At 42.2% G+C, this 17870-nt stretch overlaps 1 protein-coding gene and 1 non-coding gene across 2 annotated transcripts in view; both read left to right on the top strand.

The window, feature by feature from the left end:
- Positions 1-252: 252 nt before the first annotated feature.
- The window catches only part of LOC131514017 (HLA class II histocompatibility antigen, DP beta 1 chain-like), a 37948-nt gene continuing 20330 nt past the window's right edge, over positions 253-17870 (top strand). Inside the window, exons 1-3 of the mRNA XM_058733519.1 lie at positions 253-1470; positions 10801-12691; positions 14421-14584. The gene's annotated coding sequence lies outside the window, so the exon portion shown is untranslated. The remainder of the gene's footprint in view (positions 1471-10800; positions 12692-14420; positions 14585-17870) is intronic.
- On the top strand, positions 3767-3897 carry LOC131515627 (small Cajal body-specific RNA 20). Its single transcript, XR_009263681.1, has one exon. It is a non-coding gene; the product is annotated as a small Cajal body-specific RNA 20 (non-coding RNA).

Raw genomic sequence — 17870 nt, forward strand, 5'->3', positions numbered from 1 at the left:
TCCGTTCGGCTTTGATTTTCACAGGCCATCTCTCAATAAATGCAAGACAGACGCTGTGGAAGCTCGAGGAATACAAAGCAGCGCAATCTGGTGGGCACTAGGACCCCGGGGGCGCCGGGTCAGCGCTCTCCGCCGGCGGGAGGTGGCGCCGGTTTGAGGTCGGGCGGGAGCTGGGAGTCAGGGGTGGGGGGAGGCGGGAGGACGGGGAACGGCGGTCCTGACCGCCCTGGTCCGCCCCGGGGGGTCGTCGGGTTTTCGGGGAGTGGGGGTCGGGTGCCCCCAGCTCTGCGCCTCTGCTGCTCGCAGCGCACTTCGTGTCGCGGGGACGCCGAGGGCGCCGGCCGTCTCCCGGGGTGCGGCGTCTGGACGGGCAGGTCGTAGCCGGGAGGAGAGGGCGCGCTTCCGCGGGGAACCGGGGAAGGACACGCCAGTGACGGAGCTGGTGCTGCTGAAGGGCCCGGAACGGGGCGAAGCGGGTCCCGGCGCGGACGCGGGCCGAGGGGCGGGGCGTGCAGACTGTGTGTGCAGGAGCGTACGGGCTCCCTCGCGATGTCGCTGGTGGCGGGAAGGGGGCTTTGGGGCTGCGGTTGAGGGACAGGGAGCCAGGTCTGGAACGCGAGGGCAGGGCCAGGAGGGGCTGGGCAGGAGACAAGAGAAAGCGAGGTCCTCGGGGCTCGCAGACCTGCACCTGGCTGGCCGTGGGGGCGAGAGGAACAGAGGAGGCAGGGAGTGCAGGCGTGGCCTGTGGGACTGGCAGGTGCTGACCCGGCCTCCAAGCGCAGCACCGCCTCCTGGCGCAGTAGGAAGAAACGCTGGTGGGGAAAGACCTTTGGGTCTGAGACGCTTGAGGGACACAGGTGAACAGTTACTATAAAATAGGGTCTGGAGCCGATGAGAAGGCTCTGGCTTTCGTGAGATCATCGAGGAGAGCGGATTCTGGGAGAGGAGAGCAAAGGACTGACCCTCAGAAACCTAGACAGTTGTGATGTTGGCTAACAGACAAAAGCCTGGGAAGGAAACCAGAAAATGAAGAGCAGGTATTAGGAGAGTCGGACAGAGAAGTGTGCCAGAAACTGAGGTCGACAGGGTGACTAAACCAATGGGAACAATGACTTGGGGAGATGAAGACAGGTTGAAATGTGGGTTGGGAAATCAGGGAGACGGGGAGAGCAGGCTGGCTGCAGCACCGGGAGCAGGAGCTGAGAAGTAAGGCGGGTGAGTGTGGAGCCTAAGATCTATGGGGGCTGAGATGGCATTTTAGTTGTCTTTGATTTCCCATCGCTGGGCATAGAGTAGCGTTGGGGCTCAATGGTGCTGTTCTTTAAGGAATCAGTATACAGAGAAGAGAGCTGAGCTTTCTGGCACCTTGTGCAGAGGAAGAGACCAGCGAGAATAGCATTGAGGAGTGGAGGAGTGAGCTGTGAACAAAAACAAGGACTCTTGTCACAGAGACAAAGGAAAGGATGAAGGGTGAGAGAAGGGACTGGTTGTGGGTGTCCCCAGCTTTTGTTTCTTCTTGGGAAAGTGGAAGACAAGGTCATCTGCTAAGAATGAGATAGTGGACAAATCGGGTGGGGATTAAGACAGTGACATCTTTTTTTTTAGTCTTTGTTTTTTTTTTTAACTTTTGAGAGACAGAGCCCCCTGGGCGAGGGGCAGAGAGAGGGAGAGGGAAACACGGAATCTGAAGCAGGTCCCAGGCTCTGTGCTGTCAGCACAGAGCCCGACGCGGGGCTTGAACTCATTGACGGTAACATCATGACCTGAGCTGAAGTCGGACACTTAACCAACTGAGCCGCTCAGGTGCCCCAAGAGAGTGACATCTTTTAAAACTCAAGTTGTTGGGGTGCCTGGGTGGTTGTTGGTTAAGCAGCCAGCTTCGGCTCGGGTCATGATCTCATGGTCCGTGTGTTCGAGCCCCGCGTCAGGCTCTGTGCTGACAGCTCAGAGCCTGGAGCCTGCTTCTGTTTCTGTGTCTCCCTCTCTCTCTGCCCCTCCCCCATTCACGCTCTGTCTCTCTCTGCCTTTCAGAAATGAATAAATGTTTAAAAAATAATAATAATAATAATAATACAATAAATAAATAAATAAAATTCAAGTTGCTGGAGCACCTGGATGGCTCAGTAGGTTGAGCCTCCGACTTCGGCTCGGGTCATGACCTTGCGGTTCGTGAGTTCAAACCCCACATCAGGCTCACTGCCGTCAGCCTGTAGCCTGTCAGCGCAGAGCCCACTTCAGATCCTCTGTCCCCCTCTCCCTGCCCCTCCCCAGCTTGCATGCTCCCAAAAACGAAATAAATAAATTTTTAAAAAGGCAAGTTGCCAAGTTAATTAGGTGGGAGAAATGCCCAAAGACGAGAAATAGGAATGGTAAATTATTGAGGGCCTCGTACAGACTTTGTAGGGTTGCAGATCTGCTGAATGGCATCATTTTCTCTAGCAATGATCAGCTGCCAGATAGCGGAGAGTGCTGGATGCCAGCCTAAGAAGTTTGGGTTTATCTTCAAAGGGCCCCAAGCCCTGCTCACCAGAATCTCCTAGAAATCTTCCCTAAAGCACAGATTCCCCAGACTCTCTGCCCAGAGATCCAGATTCAGTGGGTGGTGAGGTCTGGAAATCTGTATTTTTAATTAGCTCTCTACTGACTCCCATATAGCCAATTAAGTGATGGCAGACCCTGAAGATTTTTTTTTCAGTTTTATTGAGGTATAATTGACAAATAGGAATTATATATATTTAAGGTGTTCAACTTGATGTTTTGATGTATGTATGCATTGTGAAATGATCGCTACAATCAAGCTAATTAACATATTCATCACCTCACATGGTAGCCATTGTCTTTCTGTGTATGCGCACGCACGTGTGTGTGTGTTGAGAACATGAGATCTACCCTCAACAAATTTCAGGTATGCAATACGGTATTGTTAACTGCAATCACCATGCTGTACATAAGATCTCCAGAACCTATTCATCTTGGATAACTAAAAATGTATACCCTTTGACCAATATCTCCCCGTTTCCACCTCCCCTTAGCCCCTAATTACCACCATTCTTCTCTCTGCCTCCATGAATTTCACTTAGATCCCACATGTAGTATTTGTCTTTCGGTGTCTGCCTTATTTTACTTTGCATAGTGTTAGCCATATAGCTAATTTAGCATGTGTATGATGCATAATAATATATATATACAATATATGTATTCCTACATACGTACAATAGATATATGCTCAGAAGTGAGGTTATTAGATCATATGGTAGTTCTATTTTTAATTTTTTGAGGACACTCCGTACTGTTTTCCATAATGGCTCTATCAATTTCCACTTCCACTACCAGTGTACAAGAACTGCCTTTTGTCCACATCCTCGGCAACACGTATCTTTTGTCTTTTGATAATAGCCCTTCTAACAGGTATGAGATATCTCTTCTCATTGTGAAGGAGCTTTCCCCCGATATTTTCTTCTGGGATTTTATGGTTTCAAGCCTATGTTTAAGTCTTTAATACATTTTGAGCTGATCTGCATATATGGTGTGACAAGGGCCCAGTTTCATTTTTCTGCATGCACGTACCCAATTTTCCCTACAATATTTATTGAAGAGACTCTCCTTTCCCCATTGCATGTTTTTGAAACTCCTTGTGAAGACCAATTGACCATAGATGCACTGATTTTATTTCTGGGCCCTCTATTCTGTTCCATTTGCCTATATGTCGGTTTTTATACCAGTACCATACTGTTTTCGATTACTTTGTAATATATTTTGACATTAGGGCCTCTCTCCCACGGGACTGCGGGGGGCCCCTTTTCTCCTCGGCCAGGTCTGGAGGGCAAGATCAGCCCTTGAAGATCATTGTCAGGACTGCCACAAGCTGGCAGCCTTGTTTTCCTGCCTCAGACATCTGTGGTTGCTGGGAGCCCTCACTTGGTCTATACCAGGCATGCCAACCCCATAGCCAGACTAGGGTCTGAAGTGGCAACACTGGTCATGGGGCCTACAGCTCTCCTCAGATAGTGCTAGGTTCTCATGGGCTGAACGTGGCCTGTGTTGCCCCAAAAGTAGCTTGGCCCCTTGTCTGCCCCATAGGCAACACCTAACAAACACCTAAACAGGTAGTGATCTACAACAAAGATCCCTGTGAGGGAGTGGGGCCTCTCACCTCCTGCTCTCCTACTAAACAACTGCTTTGGCCCCAGGGGATATTACTGGGAGAGGAGAGGGTGCCCACAAGTGAGGACTTGTGTTGTAGAAGGGTCATCTGAGGCCACCTAACTCAGAAAGGATCACCATTTTTCCCTATGTGGATTAGCTTGGGTGCCAGCCAGGCCACTCCATCCACCCACTCAGAGCTGTGTCTCCTGCCATAGGGTCCTGTACAGGATTGTGAGAAGTGGGGTGGTGAGGAAGAGCCCCGAGTGAGTGCTGGAGAATAAGGAGCAACACAAGCACCAGGGCAAGGAGGTCAGACCTGGCACTCAGTACACCGGCCATAAGCACGAGCCCCACTTGCAAGCAGTTACCTCTATCTAATCGGACAGCTCGGGCTCCACACAGTTGCAAGTGGGAAGTTTTATGTGTTGAAGTGCCTACTTTGTCAACTAACAAAATAATGTTTTAGAAAAGTTTTCAAGCTCTAACAGTTTTTCTTCACTAACAAAAGTTCTGAAAGCATCTCACTGTGTTCTAAAAGCAATAAACCACTTTCTGTGGAAAAAAAATTAGGAAATGTGATGCCTCCAGATTTGTTCTTGCTCAGATTTGTTTTGGCTATTTTGGGTCTTCTGTGTTTCCTGTGATTAAGATTATTTTTTTTTATTTCTATAAAGAATTCCATTGGGATTTTGACAGGAATTGCATTGAATCTGTAAATCACCTTGAGTAGTGTGGACATTTTAACAATATCCTTCCAGTCCATGAGTACTGAGGTCTTTTCATTTATTTGTGTCTATTTGGATTTCCTTCATCAATGTTTTATAATTTTTGGTGTACAAATTTTTCATCTTTTTGGTTAAGTTTATTCCTAGGTATTTTAGTTTTCTTTTGTTGCCATGTGATTGTTTCCTTAATTTTCTTTTCAGATAGTTCTTGTTAGTATATACAAACACCACTGATTTTCATATGTTGATTTTGTGTCCTGGAACTTTACTAGATTTGTTTATTAGTTCTAACAGTTTTGTTGTTGTTTAATCTTTGGAGTTTTCTACATGTATAATCATGTCATCTACAAACAAAGATAAATTCAGTTCTTCCTTTCTGTTTTGGATGCCTTTCATTTCTTTTTCTTGTCTAATTGCTCTGGCTAGGATTTCCAGTACTATATTGAAGAGAAGTGGCAAGAGTGGGCATTGTTGCCTTATACCAGATCTTAAAAGATTTCAGGGGTTCCTCATTGATTATGGGGTAGGTTGTGGGCTTTTAATATATGGCCTTTTTTGTGTTGAGGTAAATTCCTCTACCTTTATTTTGTTGATAGCGTTTATCCCAAATGGATGTTGTCAAATGCTTTTTCTGTGTCTATTCATCTATCATGCGATAATTGTGTTTATCTTCCATTCTTTTTTTAATGTTTATCTTTGAGAGAGAGAGACAGAAAGAGTGTGCGTGAGGGAGGGGCAGAGAGAGAGGAAGACCCAGAATCTGAAGCAGGCTCCAGGCTCTGAGCTGTCAGCACAGAGCCCAACACGAACTGTGAGATCATGACCTGAGCCGAAGTCGGACGCTTAACCAACTAAGCCACCCAGGCACCCCTCTTTCATTCTGTTAATATGGTGTGTCACATTGATTGATTTGCCAATATTGAACCATCTTTCCATCCCACAGATAAATCCCCCTTGGTCATGGTGCGTAATCCTTTTAATGTGCTGTTGAATTGGTTTACTAATATTCTATTGAGAATTTTAACATCTGTGTTCATTAGGGATACTGGCCTGTGGTTTTCTTTTCTTGCGTTGTCTTCATCTGAATTTGGTATCAGGGTGATGCTGGGCTCATAAGTGGTTTGGAAATGTTCCTTCCTCTATTTTTTGGAAGAGCTTTAGAAGGATTGGTACTAATTCTTCTTTGAGTGTTTGATAAAATTCACCCATGAAGCCCTCTGGTCCCAGGCTTTTCTTTGTTGGGAGGTTTTTAATTATTACTTCAGTTTTCTAATTTTTTATTGGTCTTTTTAAGCTTTATTTCTTCTTGATTCTATCTTGTTATTATCTAGGAGATTTTCCATTTCTTCCAGCCTACCTGATTTTTTGGCATATAATTGTTCATAAAGTTCCCTATGATCTTGTTTATTTCTATGGCATCCATTTAATGTTTCCTCTTTCACTTCTGATTTTATTTATTTCAGTCTTTTCTCTTTTTTCTTAGTCTACTAAGAGCTTATCCATTTTTTTAATCTTTTCAAAAAACCAACTCTCAGTTTTGTTGATACCATCTATTCTCCTATTCTCTATTTGGTTTGTTTCTGCTCTAATCTTTATTTCTTTCTTTCTGCTAACTTGGAGTTTAGTTTGTTTTTTTCTAGTTCCTTGAGGTGTAAACTTAGGTTGTTTACTTGAGATCTTCTCCTTTTTTTCTTTTTTCTTTTTCTTTTTTTCGCTAAAAATTTCCTTCTTAGTACTACTTTTGCTGCATCCCATAAGTTTTAGTATGTTGTGTTTTTATTTTCCTTTTCTCAAGATATTTTTTTTAAATTCCCTTTGGCCAACTGTTGAAGAATATGGTCTTTAATTTCCACATATTTGTGAATGTTCCCATTTTCTCACTGTTATTGAGTTCTAATTTCATTCCATCATGATTGCAAAAGATACTTGATATGATTTTGATCTTCTTAAATCTGTTAAAACTTATTTTTTGACCTAATATGTGGTTTATCCTGGAGAATGTTTTGTGTATGCTTGAGAAGAATATATATTCTTATGCTGTTGGGTGGAAAATACTGTGTGTATGTTTTAAGTCCATTTATTCTATAGTGTTGTTTAACTCCACTGTTTATTTATTGATTTTCTGTCTGGAAGTTCCACCCATTGAAAATGTATTGAAGTCTCCTACTATTATTGTATTGCCATCAATTTCTCCTTTCAGATCTGTCAGTATTTTTTATATATACTTAGGTGCTCTGATGTTGGGTGCATTTATATTCACATATCTTCCTATTGAACTGGCCCTTTTATCTTAATGTAATGACCTTCTTTGTCTCTAAAGACAGTTTTTTACTTAAAGTCTATTTTGTCTGATATATTTATGGCCATCCTTATTTTCTTTTGATTATTATTTGCACAGAATATCTTCTTTTCATTCCTTCATTTCAGCTTATGTGTATCTTTAAATCTAGAGTAAGTTTTTTATAGACAGTATATAGTTGGAAATTGGATTTTTTATGTATGTCTTTTCATTGGGGACTTAAGCGATTTGCATTTACAGTAACTTTTGATTAGGAAGGATTTTTTTAAATTTTTATTTATTTATTTATTTATTTTGAGAGAGACAGAGACAGCACATGTGGGGGAGTGCAAGAGAGAGAATACCAACTGCAGCAGAGAGAGAGGGCAAGACAGAGAATACCAAGTGCAGGGCTCAAACCCACTAACTGTGAGATCATGACGTGAACCAAAACTAAGAGTCTGATGCTTAACTGACTGAGCCACCCAGGCACCCCAGGAAGGATTTAAATATTGCCATTTTGTTAACTGTTTTCTGTTCATCTTATAGTTCTTTGTTCCTCTTTGTCTTTTGTGTTCATTTTTTTAATATACTATTGATTGGTTTTAATTCTTTTCTCTTTTGTGTGGCTTCTGTAGGTATTCTCTTTGTAGTTACAATGGGCTTATACAAAATATCTTCTAGTTATAACATTCTGTTTTAAGCTGTTTTAAGGTGACAACTCATCTTCACTTGCATACAAGTACTCTACACTTTTACCTCTCCCCTTACCTCCACATTAGATGTTATTGATGTCACAATTTACATCTATTTATGTTTTATATCCATTAATATGATTTTAGTTATAGTTATGTACAATGCTTTTGTCTCTTAACTTTTATACTAGAATTAAAAGTGATTTGCTCACCACTGTTACATATTTACCAATGTTACACCTTTACCAATGTGTTTCATACTTTATTAAGTTATCATTTTGCTGTTAGCATCCTTTCATTTCACCTCCTTCTAACATTTTTTATAAGGCAGATCTAGTGATGAACTCCCTCAGCATTTGTTTATCTGAGAAAGTCTTTATCTTCCCTTAGTTTTTGAAGGACAGTTTTTCTGGATTTGGCATTCTTGGTTGGCAGGGTTTGTTTTCTTTAAGCACTTTAAATATCTCATCCCACTCTTTTTGGCCTGCAATGTTTCTTCTGAAAAACCTACTGATAATTTCATTGAAGTCACTTTTTTCCTCCTGTTTTCCAAATTCTCTCTTTGTATTTGACTTGGATAATTTAATTATAATGGGCCTCAGTGTGGGTTTCTTTGGGTTCATCTTTAATATTCTTTAGGCTTCTTGGATCTGAATGCCTATTTCCTTTCCCAGATTGAAATTTTCAGCATTATTTCTTTGAATAAACTTTCTGCCTCTCTCTTTCTCTCCCTCTCTCTCTCTCCCTTTCTCCCTTTCCTCCTCCTCCTCCTCCTCCTCCTCTTCTTCTTCTTCTTCTTCTTCTTCTTCTTCTTCTTCTTGTCTTTGTCTTCATCTTCATCTTTGTCTCCTCCTCCTCCTCCTCTTCCTTCTCTTCTTCTTCCTCGTCTTCTCCTCCTCCTCCTCTCCTCCCCTCCTCCTCTTCCTCCATCTTATTCCTCTGGGATTTCCATAATGTGTGTATTGGTACATTTGATGACATCTAAACTCCCTTAAGCTATCTTCACTCTTTTCATTACTTTTTCTTTTGACTCCTCTGACTAGATGATTTCCACTGACCTATTTTCAAGTTCATTGATCCTTTATTCTACTTGATCTAGTCTCCTATTGAACACCACTATTGAATTTTTCAGTTCAGTTATTGTATTCTTTAGCTCTATGATTTGTATCTGGTACTTACCATTTTTTCTTTGCTGAAATTCTCACTTTGTTCATGCATTGCTCTCAACTTCAGTGAGAATCTTAATGACCAGGAAGGTCATTTGATTTTCTCCTTTTATTTTAATGTAATGAGGATCTTGAAAACCAGGTAATACTCCTGCTTTGTAGGAAGTGGGTTGCAGAAAGTCCTTTCATTGCATTGTGACTCTGAGATACCTACTGGGAAAAGGGTCTTCAATTTCATCCCTTCAATGAGTGTGGAAAATGAGTGTGACTTTGTTCCATTGATGAAGGAAGCCCAGAAAAATCTTATTTTTCATCAGGCTAAGACCCTATCTGTCGCCAAATTTTTCTTTCCTGATACTTAGAGGAAGAGAGATCAGCAACCTGAGATAACTTTTCTCCTTACCTCCATAGGATTCCTGATCTGACCCAAAGACCTGTATGTGCCCTGGAACAAGTATTTTTCTAAGTTTCCTCAGTCCCAGAGGCTGGTTCTTGGACAGACCTCAGCCTCCCAAGAGGATGAAACTAGTTTCTACAGTTGTTCTCTTTAATTCCATGCACACTTTCTCTCAGGGGGGCCCTATCCAAGTTCCCTTTTTATAGTTCCATAGGTAATAAAAAGCCAGTGTTATTGTCTGTTTTCTCTTAAGAATATGCGCACCAAATCACCTCTGCCATTGCTTTTTTTGAGGATATTGGTAAGCAGTAGGAGTTAATGAAGAAGTTCATTATTGTGTATACATAAGGCAAGAAGGAAAACATGGAAAGGGGATATCCTAACTATTGGGAAAGGCGACAAATTGGACATGGACCACCTCTGAATTCACACTCTATCTTTGCACTGTCCCATATTTATGTTTTCTACCTTCATCCCTGTAGATCTGAGACCATCCTTAGTTATTCAAGGATGAGCCCACAGTGAATTTTGTGTTATACAACCTATACTCATGCAGCACTGATTCAACATGATTGCCAAAAGCATATTTTACCATTACCATTCAGAAATCAAATTAAAATCAGAATTTTAAATTAGAAATATAATGTAATAAACTTAAGCCCTTTTCTTTGCATACCGTGATAAATAGTCCTTGACCAAACAAGGCTTAGCCTCTTTAATGCAACAACTTATCAAAGATACAGATTTATCCTTTAAATAAGTCTGTAATCATCAGATCGCCTAGGCCTCCTGTCCTAGTAATTCACACGTGTTAAAATGCTCAAACCAATAGACGCAGTTCTCTTTTTTAAACATAGACCTCCTTTTACAATCCAAAATGATTATGGGTTTTCTGTTTCATATGAAATTATCCTGAAGGTCAAGATAGGGTCTAAGTGTTCCTTCTTGCCTCAAATATGGAGTATTACCTCCTGAGGCACATACTGAGCTCTCAGAAGATCTCGGACATACCAAGGTGGAACCTCCTCTCTCCCTGGCTCCTTACAAGGGTCTCCGGCATCTTGTTAGCCCCGGGGCCCCTGCCCCGTCTCAGTTCCCACTGCCTGTTCCTCTCATGCTGCTCCCTTCCCATCATGCCCTGCATGGGACCAGCTTCTCCCATTTCTAAGAGAGGTGGAGGCTGAAAGTGCAGACCTGGGTGTTACTAACCCCGGAGTGCTTGCTGGGATCTGTAGAAAGGATGGGATCATTCAGTGAGGAAGCCCAGGAAGACGGCCCCGGGCATGGTGAACCAACCAAGACTCCTATAACCCGTTATGTGAGTGCATTGCTTCGTTTAATCCTCATAACTCAGGGATGAGGACACGGTTTTTCTTTTCCTTATCTACTCCAGGTGTATATGCAGTGGCCACTGTGATCCAGACAGCAAGGAGAAAATGAGGCAGCGCAGGGCAGGGCAGGGCAGGGCGGAGCTCTGAATCCAGGTCTTATTTCCCTATCTGGTGGAGGGAGAGGAGGCGGAAGTGAAATGGCTCAGTGGGGCTCAGCCGACCAGAAAACACCAGAAGGGACATCCCGGTGTCTGGGACAGAGGCTAGAACTGACATGCCCCAGAAAGTCCCAACCTGTGTGGGGTTCAGGGATAAGAGGAAGAAAACCAAAATGGAGGCATCATAATCACTTTCCTGGGATCGATGGAAATATCTTTGAAATTGATCCTTGAGTATTTTTTATTTGTAGTGACTTCTGTGAATGGATAATTTTCTTCATAATTTCGTGTTGATTTTTTGTATCATATAGGAATTTACTGATTGTTATTAAGTAATGATATATTTTACCCTTTCATTCCTTTGATATTTTTGGAAGTCTGATAATAATTTGATGGTTCCAGATATGTAATCAGAATGCAAAAATATTAATTATTTTACTCCTAATTATTACTATTTTTATTTCTTCTTGAAATTTTTATCTTCTTTATATGAGATTTCTCTGATACTTTACCACTCTGTAAAATTAACTCTCTGCTTTGTAAAGTCTTTTTCTTTTATAAATTTGTCATTTTATTGGAGCTCCTGGTGGCTCAGTCCATTAAGCATCTGACTGTTGATCTTGGTTTCAGCTCAGGTCATGCTCTCACAGTTGGTGAGTTTGAGTCCATCAGGCTCTGGGCTAACAGCACAGAATCCACATCAGATCCTCTGTCTCCTTCTCTCTGAGCCTCCCCTACTTGTGCTCGCTCTCTCTCTCTCTCTCTCTCTCTCTTTCTCTCAAAAAATAAATAAACCTTAAAGAAATTGTCATATTTTTATAAATTTGTGTAGAACTACAGTAAACACCTCTGGTACTTAATAACAAAATGATAGAACTTATATTGTTAAAATTGTTTTGTATTTATTCAACTATTTCTCTGTTTTGAATTAGCCTTACACTATAATAATGAACATTTTTTGATTCCTTACTATGTGCAAGGCTCTGTTTCAAGAGATTCACAAATACTGAATATTATCCCAGTTAGATTTCCCAATAAACCAATGACATAGGCTCCATAATAATCTCCATTCTACATGAGAGGAAACTAGTCACAATGGGTTAAAAAAAAAAATGAGGAGCACATATCAGGAACCACATATAAATTTGTTTGTAGGGGATCATTTGGTGTTTAAAACTTCACTACCACCCCCCAAAAATATTGAAATGCAAAGAAAAGATGAACCCTGGGGTTTAACAGTAGGGAGTCCAATCCCTCTAGATCTTCAACACATTGTTTAGGATTTGCTCCATCCCAAAACACATCCAGGCAAGGGGGATGGTGTTCACCATGGAGGGGAAATGACATTCCTTGGGATTTGTTCCTAGGAAGAAAATATATAAAACAATCAAGCCTTATGACTCAGCCAGTTGCTCAAAATGAGAATCTCTCTCCTTATGTTGTCTTCAGTGAATCTTACACCGTAAAGAATCATGTGCTTTACCACAAACTTCTGTCTGGTGAGTGACAATTCCTGCTTATTGGTTCCTTTTTCAGAATCTGACCACAGCCAGGCAATACAGAAGGCTGGCCAGGCTCATCATCTCTAATATTTTAATATAGTATATGCTATATTAATATATTTTAGGAGTGAGGCTTATTGAGTGAGAGCTGCTCTGACTGCAAGCCTCTCAGCCCCTGTCCTTTCCCAGGCTCCAGGATGGTGGTCCTGAGGATCACTGGGGCCCCAGGGATGGCAACTTGATGTCCTTGGTGATGCTGAGCTCCCCTTTGGTTCAGAGCAGAAACACCCCAGGTAAGTGCAGAGCTGCTATTCTTGGAGAACCTGCCTCAGGGAAATGGCCTTAGGGGGCCTTCCATGTGGGCCCACTCCCTGAGAAAGGCTTTGGGGCTCTGATACCATGCAATGGCTGCTAGTCTCACCAGAGAGAGGAGGAAATCAGGGCATGCGTGTATGATACCTGGTGGTCTGGAGTGATTTTGAAGGGACAAGTGTCTCACAGAGGGGTCATCAAAATGGTATTTCAAAATCGATCAAAGATCAGAAAGGGGAAATTATGGTTAGTCTGAATTGTTCAAGATCTGAAGATCACTCGATAGAATCAGTGCACCAGGTAGAGGCCCCTTCCACAGAACCAGGCAGGAACCCTCATTCCATGACCAGTGATGGCCAGAGCAGCAGAGGAGGGTGATGAGGACAAGCTTTGGTTAAGCCCATAGGATACATGCTGCAACTGTCACCTCTGCATCTTACCCCCTCCACCCCTGCACCTTGTCCAGAACTCTCACATCCAGCACAGTAGGACAGGGCCAGAGAGGAAGCGAGAAACAGGAAGTGGCATCCTTCTTAAGATGCCCCTTATGCATAATTTAATATTATAACTTCTAGGTTTCTGTATCAAATCCTCGTAGTACCTCTGAATTTCTAGTTCCAATTCACCACCAAGAATAGAATGGTGAAACAGTTTATGTTAAAATTCTCCAACTGAAACACATACTCATCCATATTCCCATATTTTGCTCCAGGCCCACGGACCCAGCAGGCGATGTGACCTTAATTGACAATTGGGACTTGAACATCAGTAAACTGGCTAACAAACTGGGATCTAAAGTAAAGCCTGACAGGATGGGGCAGGTGTATCAGAGGACTAATGAGTACAGCATGATTTGGTATAAAAGAACATTGAGTCACAAAGAGCTTAACACCTTTATTATAGGAAACTCCTGCAAAACCGTGTGTCTACTGAAAGATGGGTCTTTTCTGATGCCTAGAGGAAGACAGGAGTGCTGAAGGTCAGAGTCCAGAAGTGGTCAGAATTCTGGGTGAAATAAAAGGGAGGTGATCAAAGGAGGTTAGCATCAGGATGGACACAATGAGAGGAATAGTTCACGGCAAATCAGCCCCACAGTGACACCAACAATCTTGTGCCCTCTACCCCATGCTATAGGCTAGGGAAGTACATTCTCTAGATCTGACAGGCACAGAAACTGCAGTAACTACATCCACATTACAGGTCCAGGATATGTGCTTCTAGGGAATTGAAGATATAGAGACTGGGGAAAGGCCTTAGAGTCTTAGAAGGCACCAGAGATGTCTAGCATACGCAGGTATTTATTAGTCCTTAGGATTACTCTGAAAAGATGCTCTATAGGGAGGAGTCTATAGACCAGGGCCTATAGACCATCCTGTGTGGGAACCAAATTATCACCTACATCAAATTTCAACATTTATTGAGTACTTCCTATGCGTCAGGCCCTTTTCAGGTGCTAAGTGTGAGTAGAATCACAGACAGGAAGTAATTGGAGGGGTGTTTGGGGACATCAGTCATTGGTGCTGAGGAGGACAGAGATTCAGAGGCACTGGAGCTTTAAAGTAGATCTGATGTTGGGGACTCCCCTATGTCTTCTGCCACATAAAGATTGTCCCCTGTAGTAGGGCAAACATAGTGGGGTTAGGATTCCCAGTATGGCATCGAATTCTCCATCCCTTTATGCCTGTCTCTTTCATTTTCTTTCTTCATCAGCACTTCAGGAGAAGGCGGTCTTCCCAGCAGATGTTGCAGACCAGTGAGAAGTCAAAGGGCACCGTGAGGATATGTCATTTCACTCTCCTGCTCTTGTCAGCCCACGTGCTCTGAAACTCCTGAGACAGTGAGGCCCAGCAACGAGATGATGAAAGTTGAAGGAGGTAGGAGTTGGGCTGCTCTTTAAAGGGTCACCGATAACCCTTCAATACCGGCCCAGTGGATACTTACCATACCTGCCAGATTATAAACATGTAACATCATTAGCTACTTCCTCCTTCCTGAAACTTCTGCTCCCTTGCCTTAGGTGATGAAATATTCTTCTAACTTTCCTGCCACTCTGCTTCTTTGAAGTCTCTCTGAACACTTCTCTTTCTTACATTTTATATAATGAAAATAAGATGGTACTGATGTACAAATCACAGGGTGTCTAGTTTTCACTCGTGCTACATGTCCAGTGTGCCAGGAGGGTAGCTCTGCTAATTGTAGTTGCTCAGGGAGATGGGTTGAGAGACCTTCTTCGACACCTGCCCCCATAAGTTCCCAAGCAGAGTAAAGGGCCCTAATGAATCATACACTGCCTCTTAATGATCCCTCCCAGAAATAACATGTCACTTCTCACATTTTGTTATCCAAAGTAAATCACATGGCTGTATCTAATTTCAAAAGAGTTGGAATCTTTGGCGGTAACAAAGTACTCAATAAGTACACATTAAATAAATAATATATTACTCACTTATACCAGACACCTGTATTGAGGACCTACTTTGTACAAGGAACTATGCTAGGCTTTGTGAGTAAAAGGAGCTTCCAGCTCCTAAAAGGTTTACAAATTACCTACTGACCTAAGGGCCTCTGGGGTGTTGGCAATGTTCTATTTCTTGACAAAAGTAGTAGTTACGTGGGTGTTTCCTTGATAATCATTGGCTGTGCCTTACTGTTTTGTGTATTTCTTACATATGTCTGCCGGTTCACAAGAAAAGGTTTTAAAAAGAGAGGCAAGGGGCGCCTGGGTGGCGCAGTCGGTTAAGCGTCCGACTTCAGCCAGGTCACGATCTCGCGGTCCGTGAGTTCGAGCCCCGCGTCAGGCTCTGGGCTGATGGCTCGGAGCCTGGAGCCTGTTTCCGATTCTGTGTCTCCCTCTCTCTCTGCCCCTCCCCCGTTCATGCTCTGTCTCTCTCTGTCCCAAAAATAAATTAAAAAAAAATAAAAATAAAAAAAATAAAAAGAGAGGCAAAGGAGAATATTCGTAATTTGAGGTAAAAACAAGAAATCAATAAATCAAGCAGAAAAACTGAGTTTTAAGAATGGTTGGAATAAAGAATATTTACATGAAACAACTATTGTCATGTCCACAACTGGAGAATAATTAATAAAGAAGAGGCCCAACAGAGGAATGCTCTCGAGGGCAATATGAAAAATTAAACAATAGGAAATATAAAAGAAAAGCTATGAGACATGAAGGATAGAAACTAACATTCTGGCATTTGGATAATTAGACACCTAGAAAGTGGGGAAAATAGTAAAAAGAGATGAAAAGATTTCCAGGCTTTATAGAAAGATGAAATAGCTTTGACATGGTGCATTGATGACAAATAGATTTTTTAAAAACATCTCTTTTAAAAACATATCTAATTACATTATAAGAAAATTGTAAGAACTTCAAAGACAAAAAGAAAATTCTCAACATTTGCAGAGAGAGCAGTTGCACCTATAAAAGAACAAGAGCAGGGGTGCCTGGGTGGCTCAGTCAGTTAAGCATCTGACTTTGGCTCAGGTCATGATCTCACAGTCTGTGGGTTTGAGCCCTGTGTCAGGCTCTGTGCTGACAGCTCAGAGCCTGGAACCTGCTTCAGATTCTGTGTCCCTCTCTCACTCTGCCCCTTCCCCACTCATGCTCTGTCTGTCTGTCTCTGTCTCAAGAATAAACATTTAAAACAATTTTTTAAAAAAAGTAGTGCCTAAGAGAAAATGTCTAGGTTTTAAACAAACCTTATCAGGAAAGGAAGCCTGAAAACAAATGTGCTAATCATTTCCATTAAGAGAATGGAAAAGTAGAAAGACAGCAAAAGAAAAAAAAATGTAAATGATAGAGACATGGGCAGAATTCAGTGAGCTAGAAAACCAAAAATAGGGAAGATAAACAAAATCAAAATTTGATTCAATGGAAGGTTTAAAGAGGTTGATAGATCCATCTGGCAATACTCTTAAGGAAAATGTAGGTGATTCACAATGAAAAGGAGAAACACAGACATTTTTAAATGAAAAAGGCTTGTTATGAGCAATTCTATTCCAATAAATCTGAAAATTTAGATTAGATGGATACATTTCTAGAACAACACAAAGGTCAAAACTACAGGAAGGAATAGGAACCTGAAAAACAGAGTAATGAGCATCAAAGACAGGCTTGGGAAGCAAAGACTACTTTGCCCTGTCCTAATGTGCCAGCTAGGGCATTTCAAAAACAAATCGTTCCTCTCTTATACATGCTGTTCTAGAACACAGAAAAGGAGCAAAAGCTTTCTAAATCATTTTCTGGGGCTGGTGCATCTTTATTCTCAGAGCCAGCTATTTTCTCGTAGTACATGAGAAGAAAATTATGGATTAATGTCAGCCATGTCACTGAATTCAACAATGTATTACAAGCATAATTCATTTGGATCAAATAAGGTTTATCCTAGGATAGTGTTAAGTCCCTGACCATTAGCTTATTTTATTGTAATGTAAGTGCCGGACATTAAGCTTTTGATTGCCAAGGCATCCATCTCAAACACATCCATTGAAAAGACAAGGGTGGCCTGATACACAACTAGATAAAGAGCCAGGTGGTCCCTGCCTGATGAAGTTCCCCTTTTAGAAAGCCCAGGGTGACCTAGATAACCACTTGAGTGACCCTGCTTTTCTCTTCCTGCACTTTATTTTTTTTTTTAATTTTTTAATGTTTATTTTTGAGAGAGAGTCAGAGACAGAGAGACAGAATGTGAGTGGGGGAGGGGCAGAGAGAGAGAGGAAGACACAGAATCTGAAGCAGGCTCCAGGCTCCCAGCTGTCAGCACAGAGCCCCATGTGGGGCTCAAACCCACAAACTGCGAGATCATGACCTGAGCTGAAGCTGGAGGCTTAACCAAATGAACTACCCAAGCACCCCTGCCTTCCTGCACTTTAATTCCAGCTCTTATGTTTTAAATTCACCAACAAAGAGTGACCCTGTGAAATCAGAGGCACCCCTTCCTCAACCCCAATAATGGCAGATCCCCAGGTGTCTCCCTCCCCCCACACCTCACTTTGTGGCTCTGGGCATGCCAAGTGCCTTCCAGGACTTGTGAGTAATAAATTAATAAACCTTGTTTTTTTCAAAGTTCCCTAATGGTTGTTGCTGAGGATTGTCTTGCAGTCATAAGAACCACAAGGACCAATCGGGCCACAACATTGGCTCCTGTCACTACAAGT

This window comes from Neofelis nebulosa, chromosome 6, assembly GCF_028018385.1.
Source record: "Neofelis nebulosa isolate mNeoNeb1 chromosome 6, mNeoNeb1.pri, whole genome shotgun sequence".
Lineage (NCBI taxonomy): Eukaryota > Metazoa > Chordata > Mammalia > Carnivora > Felidae > Neofelis > Neofelis nebulosa.